This window comes from Hibiscus syriacus, unplaced genomic scaffold, assembly GCF_006381635.1.
Source record: "Hibiscus syriacus cultivar Baekdansim isolate YM2019G1 unplaced genomic scaffold, ASM638163v2 tig00110332_pilon, whole genome shotgun sequence".
Taxonomy (NCBI): domain Eukaryota; kingdom Viridiplantae; phylum Streptophyta; class Magnoliopsida; order Malvales; family Malvaceae; genus Hibiscus; species Hibiscus syriacus.
The window spans coordinates 7838684-7856651 of record NW_024062688.1 but is presented as its reverse complement, the minus strand read 5'-3'; the positions used below and the strand labels follow the sequence as shown (position 1 = coordinate 7856651).

At 33.3% G+C, this 17968-nt stretch overlaps 1 pseudogene; it reads right to left on the bottom strand.

Moving 5' to 3' along the window:
* Window positions 1-189: 189 nt before the first annotated feature.
* LOC120119969 lies at window positions 190-2900 on the bottom strand (annotated as a pseudogene).
* Window positions 2901-17968: the final 15068 nt, after the last annotated feature.

Genomic DNA, 17968 nt, shown 5'->3' with positions numbered 1-17968 from the left:
TTTATTCTCACCTATAAACAAAAATTGTGATTTAATATATGTATACCTTAAAAATATTCTTAGATCCGCCATTGATGGAGACATATTATCGTGAATGAATATCGATCGTTCATTACAATTGCACATTGAATCAATACAACATTACAGCAAATTCTAAAAAATAATAACAGAAACAACCTTTAGAAAATGTAGTCATTACAATTAACCATAGAGTACACCCCCAAAATACGCCTACAATATGCCAATGAAGGCTCCTGATAAGAAATATGGTCTTTCGACACTAATAATCAGCTGCTAGTAAGATCTAACATTGGAGGGAAACAATACTTGTGCAAAAAAATTTGATTAAATTCTTCATCACAAATGAGTATAAAAACTTAAGTTTCGTAATGAGGGGACAACTTAACTTGTACTCGTATTGACTGCATACTAAAGATCCATAACAGAAATGCATATACACCAGAGGTGAAAATCAGTTACTGTGCTTCAATCCCCACGGGGGCCATTGCTACTTGCGGAAGTTTTCTTACCGGTGTATTTCTGTCCAAATAGAAAAGATTGTTAGCTTTCAAGCAGACATATATTGGAGACTTATCAGTTGTCATCAGAAATTAGAAGTAAAAGCAAAAGGCGCTTGCTGACATGATTGCAATTATAAGAGTAGATATTCTCTCTTTTGAATCTGACCTGCTTTCCAAAGCTGAATGGAATGTACTTGTATTTGATCATGTGTGCAATCTGACGCCTCATTGTAAGGACGAAGAGAACAATCCAGTAGCAAAGCAATATAGGCCAAAAGACCGGAACATCAAATACCGAAAAGAAAGTCATGACAAATGCTATGCAGAAAGCCTTGGTCATGGAGTACCTACGAGAATCATAAAACAGAAAGAGTATTATCAACACTTAAAACCTGTTCATTAAGCACAAATTTATATAGATCTCAAGCATGATAACAAACGCCACTCAATAGCATCATATGTGTATTCTAGATGTACAAATACTTTCCGAAACTGATAAATAAATAAAAAAGAGATTCTACATTCTAAAGGAACAGTGATATGCATGAGATTGAGTGATTGAGCTAATCAATTTGACAGATAATAGAAAACGTTTTCAAGCATATTCGCTTGCGATTCCAGAATCAGAAACTTCAAGCATGACACCACCGCTACTGGTTATTGTTTGTGCACATAATACAATAATGTTATAGATAGTCATGCTAGAATTGTCATTCGCTAGCTAGAAAAGCAAGTACGCTATAGAGAAACTAAGTAGAACAAAAAAGTCTGAACCTTAGAAATAAGTTCATGTCCAATAAATGTTTACACTATCTTGCATTGCACTAAGTTAAGAGAAAAGAAGGCTCATAGCAAATCTTTCTAATAATTTCTTTTAACTATGTGATGAGACTTAAAAAAAAAAACTAAGACCTTAATTTAGATTGAATACAAGCTACTATATTCATGCCCACAGAAAAGTAAGCCATCTTTAAATTAATCTCTCAAATCTGTCACAGATGCTCTACAAGTTCCATAAATTATGAAAAGGTATAAAAGGCTACCAATAGGCCACACATGGTAAATGATAAAGGGCATGTGCTCATCTATCACAAAAATAAGACGGTGATTTTGACTTGGCCTAAATAGGTAAATGAAACTTTATAGATTGTTCCCTTAATAAACCAAATTACACAAACAAAAGCAAACTAGCACCACCAATAAATTGTTTCTGAAACATATAAAGTGTCTAGAAATGATAAGCGGATAAATTTTCAATTACCAGAACTTAAACTCAGGTAGCCTACGAATAAAGGGCTTGAATTCATCTGAACCTTTTGTTGGTAGTAGAGGGTCCATCCGAAACATCAACTTCAGGATCAACCAGAGGAGACAAAAACCCAATAAGCAAATTCAGCAAGTAGATCCCAAGGCCATACGAAACTATGTAAAACCCTTGAACATAATAGACCCGCAAACAGTAGATAGCGGCTATAACAAGGGTTCCAATCCACCGATATGCTGTATGAGGAGTGGTCTTATCCAGATAATACTGATAGAACCTCCAAGCATCATGCCCCCATTGAGGCACTGGTGATGAGACGGATGTGGCGTCACCCCCAATTTGCTCCATCCAATATTAGCTTCAAATCATAGATCATAAGAGCAGAATCCAATCAATTAAACACATAGTTCTATTGAATTCCCAAATGCATACAATTAAATACCCATAATCTCCATACTTTATTAAGAACTCAATTAATTGGAGCACTACTAGCAATAAATCATCAGAACTCACCATGTATGATCATGTGCATCAAAATACAAAGAAAAAAAGCAGGTTATTATCGATAATTTAATGCAATGCAAAGCAAACCCTAAAATTATGTAGATTACCAATAATTTTTCATAAAAATCACATGCACGGAATCTTAAAGCGAAGAAAAAAAGAAAAAGAATAAATCAACCCAAAACCTTCCCTCAGCTTTCTCAGCGACCAAACAAGAACTAAGTGTTTGTTAAAAAAGAACCAAGCTTTGAAAAACACAGATCCCGAATTACCAGAACCCTAGATTTACAATCATAAAATCGTTGATAAATGAAAGAATCAAATATTAACATGATCGAATGCTTGAAAAGGAAAAAAACAAATATGCGAGATCCTTAAAAAATCAATACAAAGCGTTAAAAAGGCTTCAAATGATGAAAAGAAAATTGAAGTAGGAAAATGGCTGACCTGAAAAGACTCTCCGTTGTGAAGCTTTGAACTCTTGGGAAATCGTTTCTCGGAATTGGGAGCGAGAAACGAGCAGATCTAATATGGATTGGAAATTGGCAGATATATTTTGATTTTCTTTTTCAATTAAATACGTAAATCAATTGGTTTTTTTTTCCGACAGAAGCGGCTGTTACAGTTATAGTTGTTTCCTCCGTGTTTCGCTTAATATACTAAAATTTATCACACTATTTTCATGGAAAATTTTGTATTTCAAAATTACTTTTTAGAAAGTAGTTATACTTAAATCTATACCATTCATGCACTTCTTTGGTCGTGCTTTCCTTTAAGTGAGGTTAGAGTGTGAATAGAGTAAATTTGGTTAAAAGAATTGTCTTTATTTTTGTAATATTAGATATGAATTAATCGATTAATAAATTGGATACCGGTGGTTATACTAAAAAAATGCTTTAATCGAGATTTTCAAGGAATTCTTCTATTAAGATTAATTTAGGTATCGTATTTTCTAAACGCACATTTAGTTAAAAGCTCATTTTGATTATAAAATTAATGTCAAACATGTAAAAAAAAATGGAAACAATGATCTCAAACCAACATCAAAAGTTAGGAAGTTCTACAATACGACATTCTTAATATATAACTAAAAAAATGTGTTACAGGTTTTGTTATTATTTAAATAACAAAACCGGTAAAAATTTACCTAAAACATTATTATTTCTACCTAAAACATCAATGTTTTTTAACATTTTCGGTAAAGTACCCAACAATAACAAAATTAGTAGAAAAAAATAACAAAACCGATAGCACTTTACCGGATTTGTTAATAAAACCGGTAAAATGCCCAATAATAACAAAAACGATAGAAATAATAATGTTTCCGGTAATTTTTTACCGATTTTATTATTTAAATAATAACAAAATCAGTAGCGTCTTTTTTTAGTCGTATATTAAGGCTGCCGCACGTGATCATTTTCCTCAAAAGTTAGAATTTTGATCTTTTTCATTTTCAATTTTACGTTTGAAAACAAATTATAATTTTACCCTTACAAATGCACATGCTCGACTCAATTATATATTTATATTTTAATAACTTAGTATTAATATTCTTAAAAAATAATTTATTACTTAATAATTTATTTTAATTTATTAAAAGTAAATAAAATTCATAGTTTATATATTAAAATTCACTTTAATTTGAAAACACTAATATATTTTTTATTATTCTTTTTGTCAAACCAAATATTTAAATTATTATTTTGAATAATTTTATATCCAAATGTTAAAAAATATTGATAATATATTTTTTTCATAAAATATTTCATTTATAAAAATATTATTAATGAGTTATCTTAAAATATTTTTTATATTTTTATTATAGTTTAAGTTGATATATTTTATATATCATAGTATTGATAAGTGTAAATATAATTTAATTTCTATATTTTTAATTTACAACATAATGTCTATAATATATATTTTTATCTTTTTAGACTTAATTTTTAATAATAATCTCAAACATTAAATTTTAAACTACACTTTTAAACATTACTTTTAGAATTTTTTTCTACTGCACTTTTAAAAGTTAATTTTAAAAAACTCTGTAAAACTTAGGTCCTGATTGGTGTGGCTTTCTGAACGCACTTTTAGCTAAAAGTTTATTTTAATCGTAAAATCAATATCAAATGAGTAAAAAATAAAAATAAAATTGCGGTGGAAACAGTGGTTTCAAACCAACCGCAAAAGATATGTAGCTTTTTTATTTTCAATTTTACGTTTGAGAATAAATTATAATTTTACCCTTACTAATCCATGAGCTCCACTCAATTATATATTTACATTTTATTTTAATAATTTAATATTAACATCCTTAAAAAATAATGTATTACTTAATGTTGAAAACTTTTTGATATTTCGATATAACAACTTAAGTTAAATGAATTTTAAGATTTTCCAAAATGATTTTCTAAGTATATTCGATATAATTATTCGAATATCAAAACATTACTCCAAATATTTCAAAAATCATTTTTAATCCTTACTTAAGTGTAAAATTAAGTTTTAATCTTAAAACAATTTCAAAATAATCTTTCAAAGTATTTCGAACTATTTCAAAGTCAAAAATTCCAGATTGCTCAGAGGGAACCGATTCCCCCCCAAGGGGGTACCGATTCCCCCTGAATGGTTTGGCTCCGAGATTTCCAGAATACTCAGAGGGAACCGATTCCCCCATAGGGGGTATCGATTCCCCCTGTTCAACGGTCGAAATATTTGAATTTTACACTTAGGGAACCGATCCCCCATAGGGGGTACCGATTCCCCCACGCTCTAAACTATTTTATTAATTATTTTCACACTAAAACGACTATATGATCTTCACTAATCATCCCCAACGTTCAGAAGTGATTCAAGGTGTATTTAAACAAGTTCTGAAGCCCTTGATCAACAAGAAATCATAGAGAAACAAGAGAGAAAGCATCAAACACCAAGTTTGTGCAAATCAAGCCAATTTTCCTTTCAATATTCATTTTGCTTTCAAGAACACCATTTGTGCTCATTTGTAATTATCTTTGAGTGTTTTTTCTTGTTCTAGAATTGTGCAAACATCTTACCTTGTGAGGTTTTCTTGTAAGTTTGCAAATTTGTAATCTTCTCTTTGGGAAAAAGAGTGTTCTCAAGAGTTGGGTATACTCTTGAGGGATTTGTAAGGTTATCTCTTTGGCCTCAAAAAAGAACAAATTAGTGAATTTATTGGAAAATCCTTAGTGTGGATAGCTAAGGTAGTGGACGTAGACTTTGTTTGAGAAAGTCGAACCACTGTAAATCGCTGTGCAATTACTTTCAATTTTCTGCAAAAGCTTCCACGAATTTTTTAATTGCCAATTCACCCCCTCTTGGCCGATTCCGTCAATCGATTAACTCAACAATTGGTATCAGAGCCTCACTCATTTGAAGGTTTAATCGCCTCTTGAGTCGATTCGAGAAGAGTTATATCGATTACCAAGTCATCAATGGCCTCCACTTCAAATTACGACTCCGGTCTTGATTCGATGCCCGTCAACAAGCCTCCTTTCTTCAATGGAGCTAATTACGCCTATTGGAAGAATAGAATAAGGTACTTCATTCAAGCAAGTGACATGGGAGCATGGAATGCCGTAGAAGAAGGATACATCAAGCCTATCACTCATCCAAGGTTGTGGAGTGAAGGAGAGACAAGAATATTCCAGCTCAACTCCAAAGCCATCCATATTATTTTTTGTGCTCTTGGACCAGATGAATACGGAAGAGTTTCATCGTGTACAACCGCCAAAGAAATATGGGACAAGCTTCAAGTCACACATGAAGGTACAGATGAGGTAAAGAAATCAAAAATTAGTATTCTAACGCATAGCTATGAAAATTTCAGGATGAAACCAAATGAAGACATCAAAGCTATGACGGATAGATTTTCAACGATTGTCAATGGTCTTAAATCGTATGGAGAGATCATCTCAAATGAAAAGCTTGTGAGGAAGTTAGTCTACTCCCTCCCAAAATCATGGCAATCATCGAGTCTAAGGACCTATCGTCCTTAACTCTTGAAGAACTTATCGGTTCACTCCTCACTCATGTGATGATGCTTGAAGATGAGGTGGACCTTGATAAAGTTGAAGAGACACAAAGGAGAAGGAGAAGAAGAAAAACATTGGAGTTGCTCTCAAATCCACAAAAGATGAGAGTGATTCTAATAATGATGATGATGACGAGGAAATGGCATTATTTTCCAAACGGTTCAGAAAAATGATGAGATCGTACCAAGGAAGAAAATTCAAACGAAACGAAGGCCTCAAAAATGAACCAAAAGAGAAGGACCCAATCATTTGCTACGAATGCAAAAAGCCAGGGCATGTTAAATATGATTGCCCACAATTGAAGAAAAAAGGTCAATCAAAGAATAAGCACAAGGCTCATGTGGCTACATGGAGCGATGAAGAAAGTTCTGATGAAGAGGAACAAGAAGTAGCTAACTTGTGCTTGATGGCATTTGGGGAAGATTCTAAGGTAACCTCTAATTCATCCGATTTTGATGATTTATCTTATGATGAGTTATTTGAGGAATACAATGGGTTGGCTTCGGATTATGAGAAATTATTTTTAAAATAAAAATGATGTTTCAAAATTGAAAAATGAAAACAAACTCATATCCAAAACCAACAACGATTTTGAAAGTAAAATCAAAGACTTGCAAATCAAACTAGAAGAGTTTGAAAAGAAAAATTTAGATTTGCAAAATTTACTTTCAAAGATCAATGATGATCATCAAAAGAAAATTGATGATCTTAAAACTTCTTTTGATAAAGTTGGAACAAAACATTTTGAAAAAGGTGAAAATTCAAAATCCAACTTTGTTAGAAAAAGTTTTAGAAACTACAATCATAGAGGTCCCCAAATAACCTCTAATGGAAAAATCGTTAGAAGTATGTGGGTTCTTAAAGAACTCATTACTACTAAAGATAAAAATATCCTACATAAATGGATACCTAAGGGGACTAGGATTTTGGAAACTAATGAATATGGACCCAAAAGAATTTGGGTACCAAAAATCAAAAATTAATCTATATTTGTAGGGAAATGAGCATTGCTACAAGGCACGAAAAATAAATTCAAATTCATGGTACCTTGATAGTGGATGCTCAAGACATATGACCGGAGACAAAAGCCGGTTCATTGAGCTTAACGCCAAAAATGGAGGAGAAGTGACTTTTGGAGATAATTCAAAAGGTCACATTGAAGGTATTGGTACAATAGGTAATACCTCTTCCATACAAATTAAGAATGATTTATATGTGAATGGATTAAAGCATAATCTATTGAGTATTAGTTAATTATGCGATAAAGGATTCAATGTCTTATTTGAAATTAATGGTTGTAAAGTCATTGACATTGCATCTAATCGGATTATGCTTGTTGGTCATAGAATAGGGAACATTTACATGGTGCATTTAGATTCTATTGATATGACTAATTTATGCCTAGTTGCTAAGGATGAGCATGATAGTTGGTTATGGCATAGGAGACTAGGACATGCTAGTATGAGTGTTTTGCAACGGTTAATTCAAGGAGACTTAGTAAGAGGGTTGCCTAAGCTTAAATTTGATAATGATAAAATTTGTGATGCTTGTGCTAAAGGAAAATAAAAACGAGTTTCTTTTAAATCTATAATGATGTATCAACTAGTAGAGTATTACAACTGATCCATTTAGATCTTTTTGGGCCAACTAGAACTACTAGCTTGGGAGGAAAACAATATGCATTTGTCTTGGTAGATGACTATTCTAGATACACTTGGGTTCTATTCTTAAGTACTAATGATGAAGCATTAGAACATTTCATCACATTTTCAAAATAATCCAAAATGAAAAAGGTTACTCTATAACTAGTGTTAGAGTGATCATGGAACTGAATTTGAAAATCTTGGATTTATTGATTTTGTAATTCTAATGGTATTAGCCATAATTTTTCAGCACTAGAACCTCAACAAAATGGAGTTGTTGAGAGGAAAAATCAAACTTTAGAAGAAATGGCTAGAACCATGCTTTGTGAAAATAATTGCCAAAATATTTTTGGGCGGAAGCCACAAATACCGCTTGTTATGTTGTAAATCGAGTAATGATTAGGCCAATTTTAAAGAAACTCCATATGAAATTCTCAAAAATAAAAAGCCTAACATTAGCTATTTTCATTCTTTTGGATGTAAATGTTTTGTTTTAAACAACGGTAAAGAAACCTTGGCAAATTGATGCTAAAAGTGATGAAGGAATTTTTCTGGGTATTCCTTAAATTCTAAAGCTTATCGTGTATTTAATAAAAGAACTTTAGTTGTAGAAGAGTCTATGCATGTTGTTTTCAATGATAATCCCCTTCCGGGGAAGGATTCTTCTGTTAATGATGATGTAGGTATTGTACAAGCAAATGACGTTAGACATGACGTTGGAGAATCATCATCAAAGGAAGAAACAAAAGATGAGAACTCATGATCCCCTCGAGAATCCAACCATTGAAGAAAGGGAAGTATCTTTTCCAAGAGAGTACAACTATGTCAAGGATGGTGAAATTATAGGTGATCCATCAAAAGGGGTAACTACTCGATCTCTCTTAGAAATATCTGTAATTATGTTGCATTTATTTCATGCATAGAGCCTAAGAACATCAAAGAAGCATTAAAAATGAACATTGGATTATGGCTATGCAAGAAGAATTAAATCATTTGAGAGAAGTAAGTATGGATATTAGTTGAAAGGTCTAGTATAATCTACTGTAGGTACTGATGGGTTTTTAGAAATAAACTTGATGAAAGTGGTAATATAGTGAGGAACAAGGCTAGACTTGTTGCTTAAGGCTATACTCAAGAAGAAGGCATAGACTATGATGAAAATACGCCCGTAGCTAGGATGGAAGCAATTAGAATGTTATTAGCATTTGCATGTTTCAATGAATTTAAATTATATCAAATGGATGTTAAAAGTGCATTTTTAATGGTTTTATAATGGAAGAAGTGTACGTGGAACACCTCCAGGTTTGAAGATTCAAATTTTCGGATCATGTTTAAATTGACAAAAGCTCTTTATGGTTTAAAACAAGCTCCTAGAGCTTGGTATGAAAGATTGTCAAATTTTTTAATTGAAAAAGGTTTTTCAAAAGGAAAGGTTGACACTACATTGTTTTTAAAGAGAAAAGGTAAAGATTATTAGTAGTTCAAATTTATGTTGATGATATAATATTTGGTTCTACTAATAAGTTCTTTGCCAAGAATTTTCTAAGCTAATGCAAAGTGAGTTCGAGATGAGCATGATGGGGGAGCTCTCATTTTTCTTGGGACTCCAAATCAAGCAAAGAAAATATGGCATCTTCATTAATCAAGCTAAGTACGTCAAGATATGCTCAAGAAGTTTGGACTGGAAAATGGGAAACCTCATGACACTCCAATGCTCTTCAACAAAGCTTGACTTAGATGAGGAGGTAAATGTGTAGATGTTAAATTATATAGGTCAATGATTTGCTCTTTGCTTTATCTAACTGCAAGTAGACCGGACATATTTTAGTGTTGCTTATGTGCTAGATTTCATCATGTCCTAAGGAATCACATTTACTAACTGTTAAGAGAATCTTTAGTATACTTAAGGACACTCCTAGTTTCGGACTTTGGTATCTAGAGACTCTAGCTTTAGCTTGCATGCCTTTTCTGATGCGGATTATGGAGGATGCAAATTAGATAGGAAAGACCTCCGGTACTTGTCAATCCTTGGAAATATGTTGATTTCTTGTTTCAAAGAAGCAAAATTGTGTTGCATTATCTACCCTTGAAGCGGAATACATTTCAGCCGGTAGTTGTTGTGCACAAGTTTTATGGATGAAACAACAACTTTGTTGAAAACATTTTGATATTTCGATATAACAAATTAAGTTAATGAATTTTAAGATTTTCCAAATGATTTTCTAAGTATATTCGATATATTATTCGAATATCAAAACATTACTCAAATATTTCAAAATCATTTTTAATCCTTACTTAAGTGTAAAATTAAGTTTTTAATCTTAAACAATTTCAAAATAAATTTCAAAGTATTTCGAACCATTCAAAGCCAAAAATTCCAGATTGCTCAGAGGGAACCGATTCCCCCCAAGGGGGTACCGATCCCCCCTGAACGGTTTGCCTCCGAGATTTCCAGAATGCTCGGAGGGAATCGATTCCCCCATAGGGGGTACCGATTCCCCTCCTGTTCAACGGTCGAAATATTTTAATTTTACACTTAGGGAACCGATTCCCTATGAGGGGGAACCGATTCCCCCCACGCTCCAAGCTATTTTATTAATTGTTTTCACACTAAAACGGCTATATTATCTTCATTAATTATCCCCAACGTTCAGAAGTGATTCAAGGTGTATTTAAACAAGTTCTGAAGCCCTTGATCAACAAGAAATCATAGAGAAACAAGAGAGAAAGCATCAAACACCAAGTTTGTGCAAATCAAGCCAATTTTCCTTTCAATATTCAATTTGCTTTCAAGAACACCATTTGTGCTCATTTGTAATTATCTTTGAGAGTTCTTTTCTTGTTCTAGAATTGTGCAAACATCTTACCTTGTGAGGTTTTCTTGTAAGTTTGCAAATTTGTAATCTTCTCTTTGGGAAAAAGAGTGTTCTCAAGAGTTGGGGTATACTCTTGAGGGATTTTGTAAGGTTATCTCTTTGGCCTCAAAAGAAAGAACAAATTAGTGAATTTGTTGGAAAATCCTTAGTGGATAGCTAAGGTAGTGGACGTAGACTTTGTTTGAGAAAGTCGAACCACTGTAATCGCTGTGCAATTACTTTCAATTTTTCTGCAAAAGCTTCCACTAAATTTTTAATTGCCAATTCACCCCCCTCTTGGCCGATTCCGTCGATCGATTAACTCAACAATTGGTATCAGAGCCTAACTCATTTGAAGGTTTAATCGCCTCTTGAGTCGATTCGGGAAGAGTTATATCGATTATTAAAGTCATCAATGGCCTCCGCTTCAAATTTCGACTCCGATCTCGATTCGATGCCCGTCAACAAGCCTCCTTTCTTCAATGGAGCTAACTATGCCTATTGGAAGAATAGAATGATGTACTTCATTCAAGCAAGTGAGATGGGATCATGGAATGCTGTAGAAGAAGGATACATCAAACCTTTCACTCATCCAAGGTTGTGGAGTGAAGGAGAGACAAGAATGTTCCAGCTCAACTCCAAAGCCATCCATATTATTTTTTGTGCTCTTGGACCAGATAATACGGAAGAGTTTCATCGTGTACAACCGCCAAAGAAATATGGGACAAGCTTCAAGTCACACATGAAGGTACAGATGAGGTAAAGAAATCAAAAATTAGTATTCTAACGCATAGCTATGAAAATTTCAGGATGAAACCAAATGAAGACATCAAAGCTATGACGAATAGATTTTCAACGATTGTCAATGGTCTCAAATCATATGGAGAGATCATCTCAAATGAAAAGCTTGTGAGGAAGTTAGTCTACTCCCTCCCAAAATCATGGCAATCAAAGAAGACGACAATCATCGAGTCTAAGGACCTATCGTCCTTAACTCTTGAAGAACTTATCGGTTCACTCCTCACTCATGAGATGATGCTTGAAGATGAGGTGGACCTTGATAAAGTTGAAGAGACACCAAAGGAAAAGGAGGAGAAGAAAAATATTGAGTTGCTCTCAAATCCACAAAGATGAGAGTGATTCTAATAATGATGATGATGACGAGAAAATGACATTGTTTGCCAAACGGTTCAGAAAAATGATGAGACCTTACCAAGGAAGAAAATTCAAACGAAACGAAGGTCTCAAAAATGAACCAAAAGAGAAGGACTCAATCATTTGCTATGAATGCAAAAAGCCGGGGCATGTCAAATATGATTGCCCACAATTGAAGAAAGATGGTCAATCAAAGAATAAGCACAAGGCTCATGTGGCTACATGGAGCGATGAAGAAAGTTCCGATGAAGAGGAATAAGAAGTAGCAAACTTGTGCTTGATGGCATTCGGGGAAGATTCTAAGGTAACCTCTAACTCATCCGATTTTGATGATTTATCTTATGATGAGTTATTTGAGGAGTACAATGGGTTGGCTTCGGATTATGAGAAATTGTTTTTAAATATAAAAATAATGTTTCAAAATTGAAAAATGAAACAAACTCATATCCAAACCAACAACGATCTTGAAAGTAAATTCAAAGATTTGCAAATCAAACTAGAAGAGTTTGAAAAGAAAAATTTAGATTTGCAAAATTTACTTTCAAAGATCAATGATGATCATCAAAAGAAAATTGATGATCTTAAAACTTCTTTTGATAAAGTTGGAACAAAACATTTTGAAAAAGGTGGAAATTCAAAATCCAACTTTGTTAGAAAAAGTTTTAGAAACTATAATCATAGGGGTCCCCAAAGAACCTCTAATGGAAAATCATTAGAAGTATGTGGGTTCCTAAGAACTCATTACTACTAAAGATAAAAATATCCTACACAAATGGATACCTAAGGGGACTAGGATTTTGGAAACTAATGAATATGGACCCAAAAGAATTTGGGTACCAAAAATCAAAAATTAATCTATGTTTGTAGGGAAAGGAGCATTGCTACAAGGCACGAGAAACAAATTCAAATTCATGGTACCTTGATAGTGGATGCTCAAGACATATGACCGGAGACAAAAGATGGTTCATTGAGCTTAACGCCAAAAATGGAGGAGAAGTGACTTTTGGAGACAATTCAAAAGGTCACATTGAAGGTATTGGTACAATAGGTAATACCTCTTCCATACAAATTAAGAATGTTTTATATGTGAATGGATTAAAGCATAATCTATTGAGTATTAGTCAATTATTCGATAAAGGATTCAATGTTTTATTTGAAATTAATGGTTGTAAAGTAATTGACATTGCATCTAATCGGATTATGCTTGTTGGTCATAGAATAGGAAACATTTACATGGTGCATTTAGATTCTATTGATATGACTAATTTATGCCTAGTTGCTAAGGATGAGCATGATAGTTGGTTATGGCATAGGAGGCTAGGTCATGCTAGTATGAGTGTTTTGCAACGGTTAATTCAAGGAGACTTAGTAAGAGGGTTGCCTAAGCTTAAACTTGATAATGATAAAATCTGTGATGCTGTGCTAAAGGAAAACAAAACAAGTTTCTTTTAAATCTATTAATGATATATCAACTAGTAGAGTATTACAATTGATCCATTTAGATCTTTTTGGGCCAACTAGAACTACTAGCTTGGGAGGAAAACAATATGCATTTGTCTTGGTAGATGACTATTCTAGATACACTTGGGTTCTATTCTTAAGTACTAAAGATGAAGCATTAGAAAATTTCATCACATTTTCAAAAATAATCCAAAATGAAAAGGTTACTCTATCACTAGTGTTAGAAGTGATCATGGAACTGAATTTGAAAATCTTGGATTTATTGAGTTTTGTAATTCTAATGGTATTAGCCATAATTTTTCAGCACCTAGAACCCCTCAACAAAATGGAGTTGTTGAGAGGAAAAATCGAACTTTAGAAGAAATAGCTAGAACCATACTTTGTGAAAATAATTTGCCAAAATATTTTTGGGCGGAAGCCACAAATACGCTTGTTATGTTGTAAATCGAGTAATGATTAGGCCAATTTTAAAGAAAACTCCATATGAAATCTCAAAAATAAAATGCCTAACATTAGTTATTTCATCCTTTTGGATGTAAATGTTTGTTTTAAACAACGGTAAAGAAAACCTTGGCAAATTTGATGCTAAAAGTGATGAGGAATTTTTCTGGGTTATTCCTTAAATTCTAAAGCTTATCGTGTATTTAATAAAAGAACTTTAGTTGTAGAAGAGTCTATACATGTTGTTTCGATGATAATCCCCTTCCGAGGAAGGATTCTTCTGTTAATGATGATGTAGGTATTATACAAGCAATGACGTTAGACATGACATTGGAGAATCATCATCAAAGGAAGAAACAAAAGATGAGGAAACTCATGATCCCCTCGAGAATTCAACCAGTGAAGAAAGGGAAGTATCTTTTCCAAGAGAGTATAACTATGTCAAGGATGGTGAAATTATAGGTGATCCATCAAAGGGGTAACTACTCGATCTTCTCTTAGAAATATCTGTAATTATGTTGCATTTATTTCATGCATAGAGCCTAAGAACATCAAAGAAGCATTAAAGATGAACATTGGATTATGGCTATACAAGAAGAATTAAATCATTTGAGAGAAGTAAAGTATGGACATTAGTTGAAAGGCCTAGTAATAAATCTACTGTAGGTACTAGATGGGTTTTTAGAAATAAACTTGATGAAAGTGGTAATATAGTGAGGAACAAGGCTAGACTTGTTGCTCAAGGCTATACTCAAGAAGAGGGCATAAACTATGATGAAACATACGCTCCCGTAGCTAGGATGGAAGCAATTAGAATGTTATTAGCATTTGCATGTTTCAATGAATTTAAATTATATCAAATGGATGTTAAAAGTGCATTTTTAAATGGTTTTATAAAAGAAGAAGTGTACGTGGAACAACCTCCAGGTTTTGAAGATTCAAATTTTCCGGATCATGTTTTAAATTGACAAAAGCTCTTTATGGTTTTAAATAAGCTCCTAGAGCTTGGTATGAAAGATTGTCAAATTTTTTAATTGAAAAAGGTTTTTTAAAAGGAAAGGTTGAAACTACATTGTTGTTAAAGAGAAAAGGTAAAGATTTATTAGTAGTTCAAATTTACGTTGATGATATATATTTGGTTCTACTAATGATGTTCTTTGCCAAGAATTTTCTAAGCTAATGCAAAGTGAGTTTGAGATGAGCATGATGGGGAGCTCTCATTTTTCTTGGGACTCCAAATCAAGCAAAGAAAAGATGGCATCTTCATTAATCAAGCTAAGTACGTCAAAGATATGCTCAAGAAGTTTGGACTGGAAATGGAAACCTCATAACACTCCAATGAGCTCTTCAACAAAGCTTGACTTAGATGAAGGAGGTAAATGTGTAGATGTTAAATTATATAGGTCAATGATTAGCTCTTTGCTTTATCTAACCGCAAGTAGACCGTATATTATGTTTAGTGTTTGCTTGTGTGCTAGGTTTCAATCATGTCCTAAAGAATCACATTTACTAGTTGTTAAGAGAATCTTTAGATACCTTAGGGATACTCCTAGTTTAGGACTTTGGTATCCTAGAGACTCTAGCTTTAGCTTGCATGCCTTTTCTGATGCGAATTATGGAGGATGTAAATTAGATAGGAAAAGCACCTCCGGTACTTGCCAATTCCTTGGAAATATGATGATTTCTTGGTTTCAAAGAAACAAATTGTGTGGCATTATCTACCACTGAAGCAGAATACATTTCAGCCGGTAGTTGTGTGCACAAGTTTTATGGATGAAACAACAACTTTTTGATTATGGAATTGAAGTAGGTACCATTCCTATCAAGTGTGACAATACTAGTGCTATTTGTCTCACTAAAAATCCCATCCAACACTCTAGAACTAAGCACATTGAAATAAGACATCACTTCATTAGAGACCATGTCACTAAGGAAGATGTAGTTCTAGAATATGTTGATACTTTGCATCAATTAGCGGATATCTTTACAAAACCCTTAGACAAGGAAAGGTTTTGGACACTTAGAAGAGAATTAGGTTTAACTAACCTATCTTCACTTAGTGTTTAAAATAATATAGCACTTTTAATAAATACTGAAAATGCTTATAATAATTTTGATTGCATTCTTGCTATTAGTTAGGGGAGTTTATGATTCTTAGTGAAAATTAATTTTATGTTCAAATAATGTTTAAGATTAATTAATTGTTTGAACATGATTATTTTTCAATATATGAGTTGCCTATACCACTAGAAAAGATTAATTTAGCATTTTATGTGCTTAAAAGTCAGATTTTAGCATTTTGGTGCAGAGGGAATCGATCCCCCCATGAGGGAACCGATTCCCCCTTTGAAGGGGAACCGATTCCCCCCACAGGGGAATCGATACCCCCTGGGATTCTGTTAAATCGGGCAGAACACCCCCAAAACCAAAACCCTCCTTTTCTTCTTCTTCCGCCGTTCTTTACCTCTAAATCTCTCAAATCTCCATTTTTGCCTCAAATCAACGATATTAATCGGAATTTGCTTCAAATATCATCTTCTAAACCTGTTGGAATCATTAAATCGTGCAAACAACATCAAAATCCCCTCAATCTTCATCTTTCAAGGTAAATTTTTCTAACTCTCTATTACATTGATTTTGAACATAGGATTAGTTTTAATTAGTTCTAGGTTAAAATAGTGATCGGGCATTGATTGTTTAGTGATTAAAAACTAAATGTTACAACTAATTTCATCAAAAACACAAGAATTTTCCAATTTTTTTAAATTTTCGAATAAAAAAATGTTAATTTTCAAATTATTGTGTTTTGATTAAATTATGTTGTGTTATGAAAACATACATATATTGTTTCTCAAAACCATATTTTTCAAAAGTTTTTCAAAAACTTTGCCCATTAGGATTGATTTAGAGAACCTTGAAATATTGAGGACTCAATTGAGTTTTGGGATTAATTGAATTGCATACATTTGTTTTTAAAATTGCAGGTTATCAATTCTATTCCGATTTCCTAAACCATGTTCAATCCTAAACGTGCTAGGTCTTCATCTAGTCGTTCTAGTCGTCAACCAAATCCTCCTCCTATTCCTCAAAATCCTATTCCAAATCTTGATCCTAACTTGACTATCCAAAATTCTTGTTTCAATCAACCGGGTCCTAAAGATTATCGTTATTGGTTTTACCAATATTTTGACTCGTATAAGATTAGGGAAGAACGTATCCCATCTCTTCAAACTATGGTTGATATTAACTTTAATATCTCCCTATCTTGCACGAATGAAATTTGATAAACTTTTCGAACTTGAACCCATTGTCTATCATCAACTTGTTCGTATCTTCTACTGTAATGCCGTTTGTATCAAAAATCGTGACAAAACCAAAACCATAGGAGTACGTTCCTACCTCCTAGGTCAATATTTCCATCTTGATCCGGATTACATAGCCAATGCCTTAGGCTTGGATAATGAAGGTTTATCAAACGAAAAACAAGTTTTAGGCTCACGATATAAACGGAATGATAGTGCAAGTGTTCTAGATCTTCATGAGCGTTTTCTTCATCTCATGATCACTTGGTGGTTTCGACCATTCGGGGGTCGTTATTCTACTCTTAGAGCTTTAGACCTTTGGTGGTTGCATTGTTTTGAACACAACATAAAAATAAACCTTTCCGAGATTATCTTTGCTGAGATCGTTGAAACCGTTAACCTAGTGCCAAATAAGAAACTCTGTTCTTCACTAGTTTACGGTTGTATCCTTAGTAGTCTCTTTTCTAAAGCCGAGCTTCGAGTTGGTCTAGATGCCGCTTTTCCTCTTAAGAAACAAATTAACCTTCTTTCCTTAACGAGAGTGGGATGGATTAAGGATAAGGAAACCGGGGAATGGGTTCGATCTTCTGCAATTACTCCGGGAGCTAGTTCTTCACGAGCTCCACACGAAGCTGACGAATATCTCGAGCTTGAGCAACTAATACGAGACATCGATGAAGCTGAATCTGAACCTGAGCAGGCCGAGGAGCAGCCCGAAGAGCAAGCACAACAATCGACTCAAATGCCTCCATATTTTCAATCTTTTA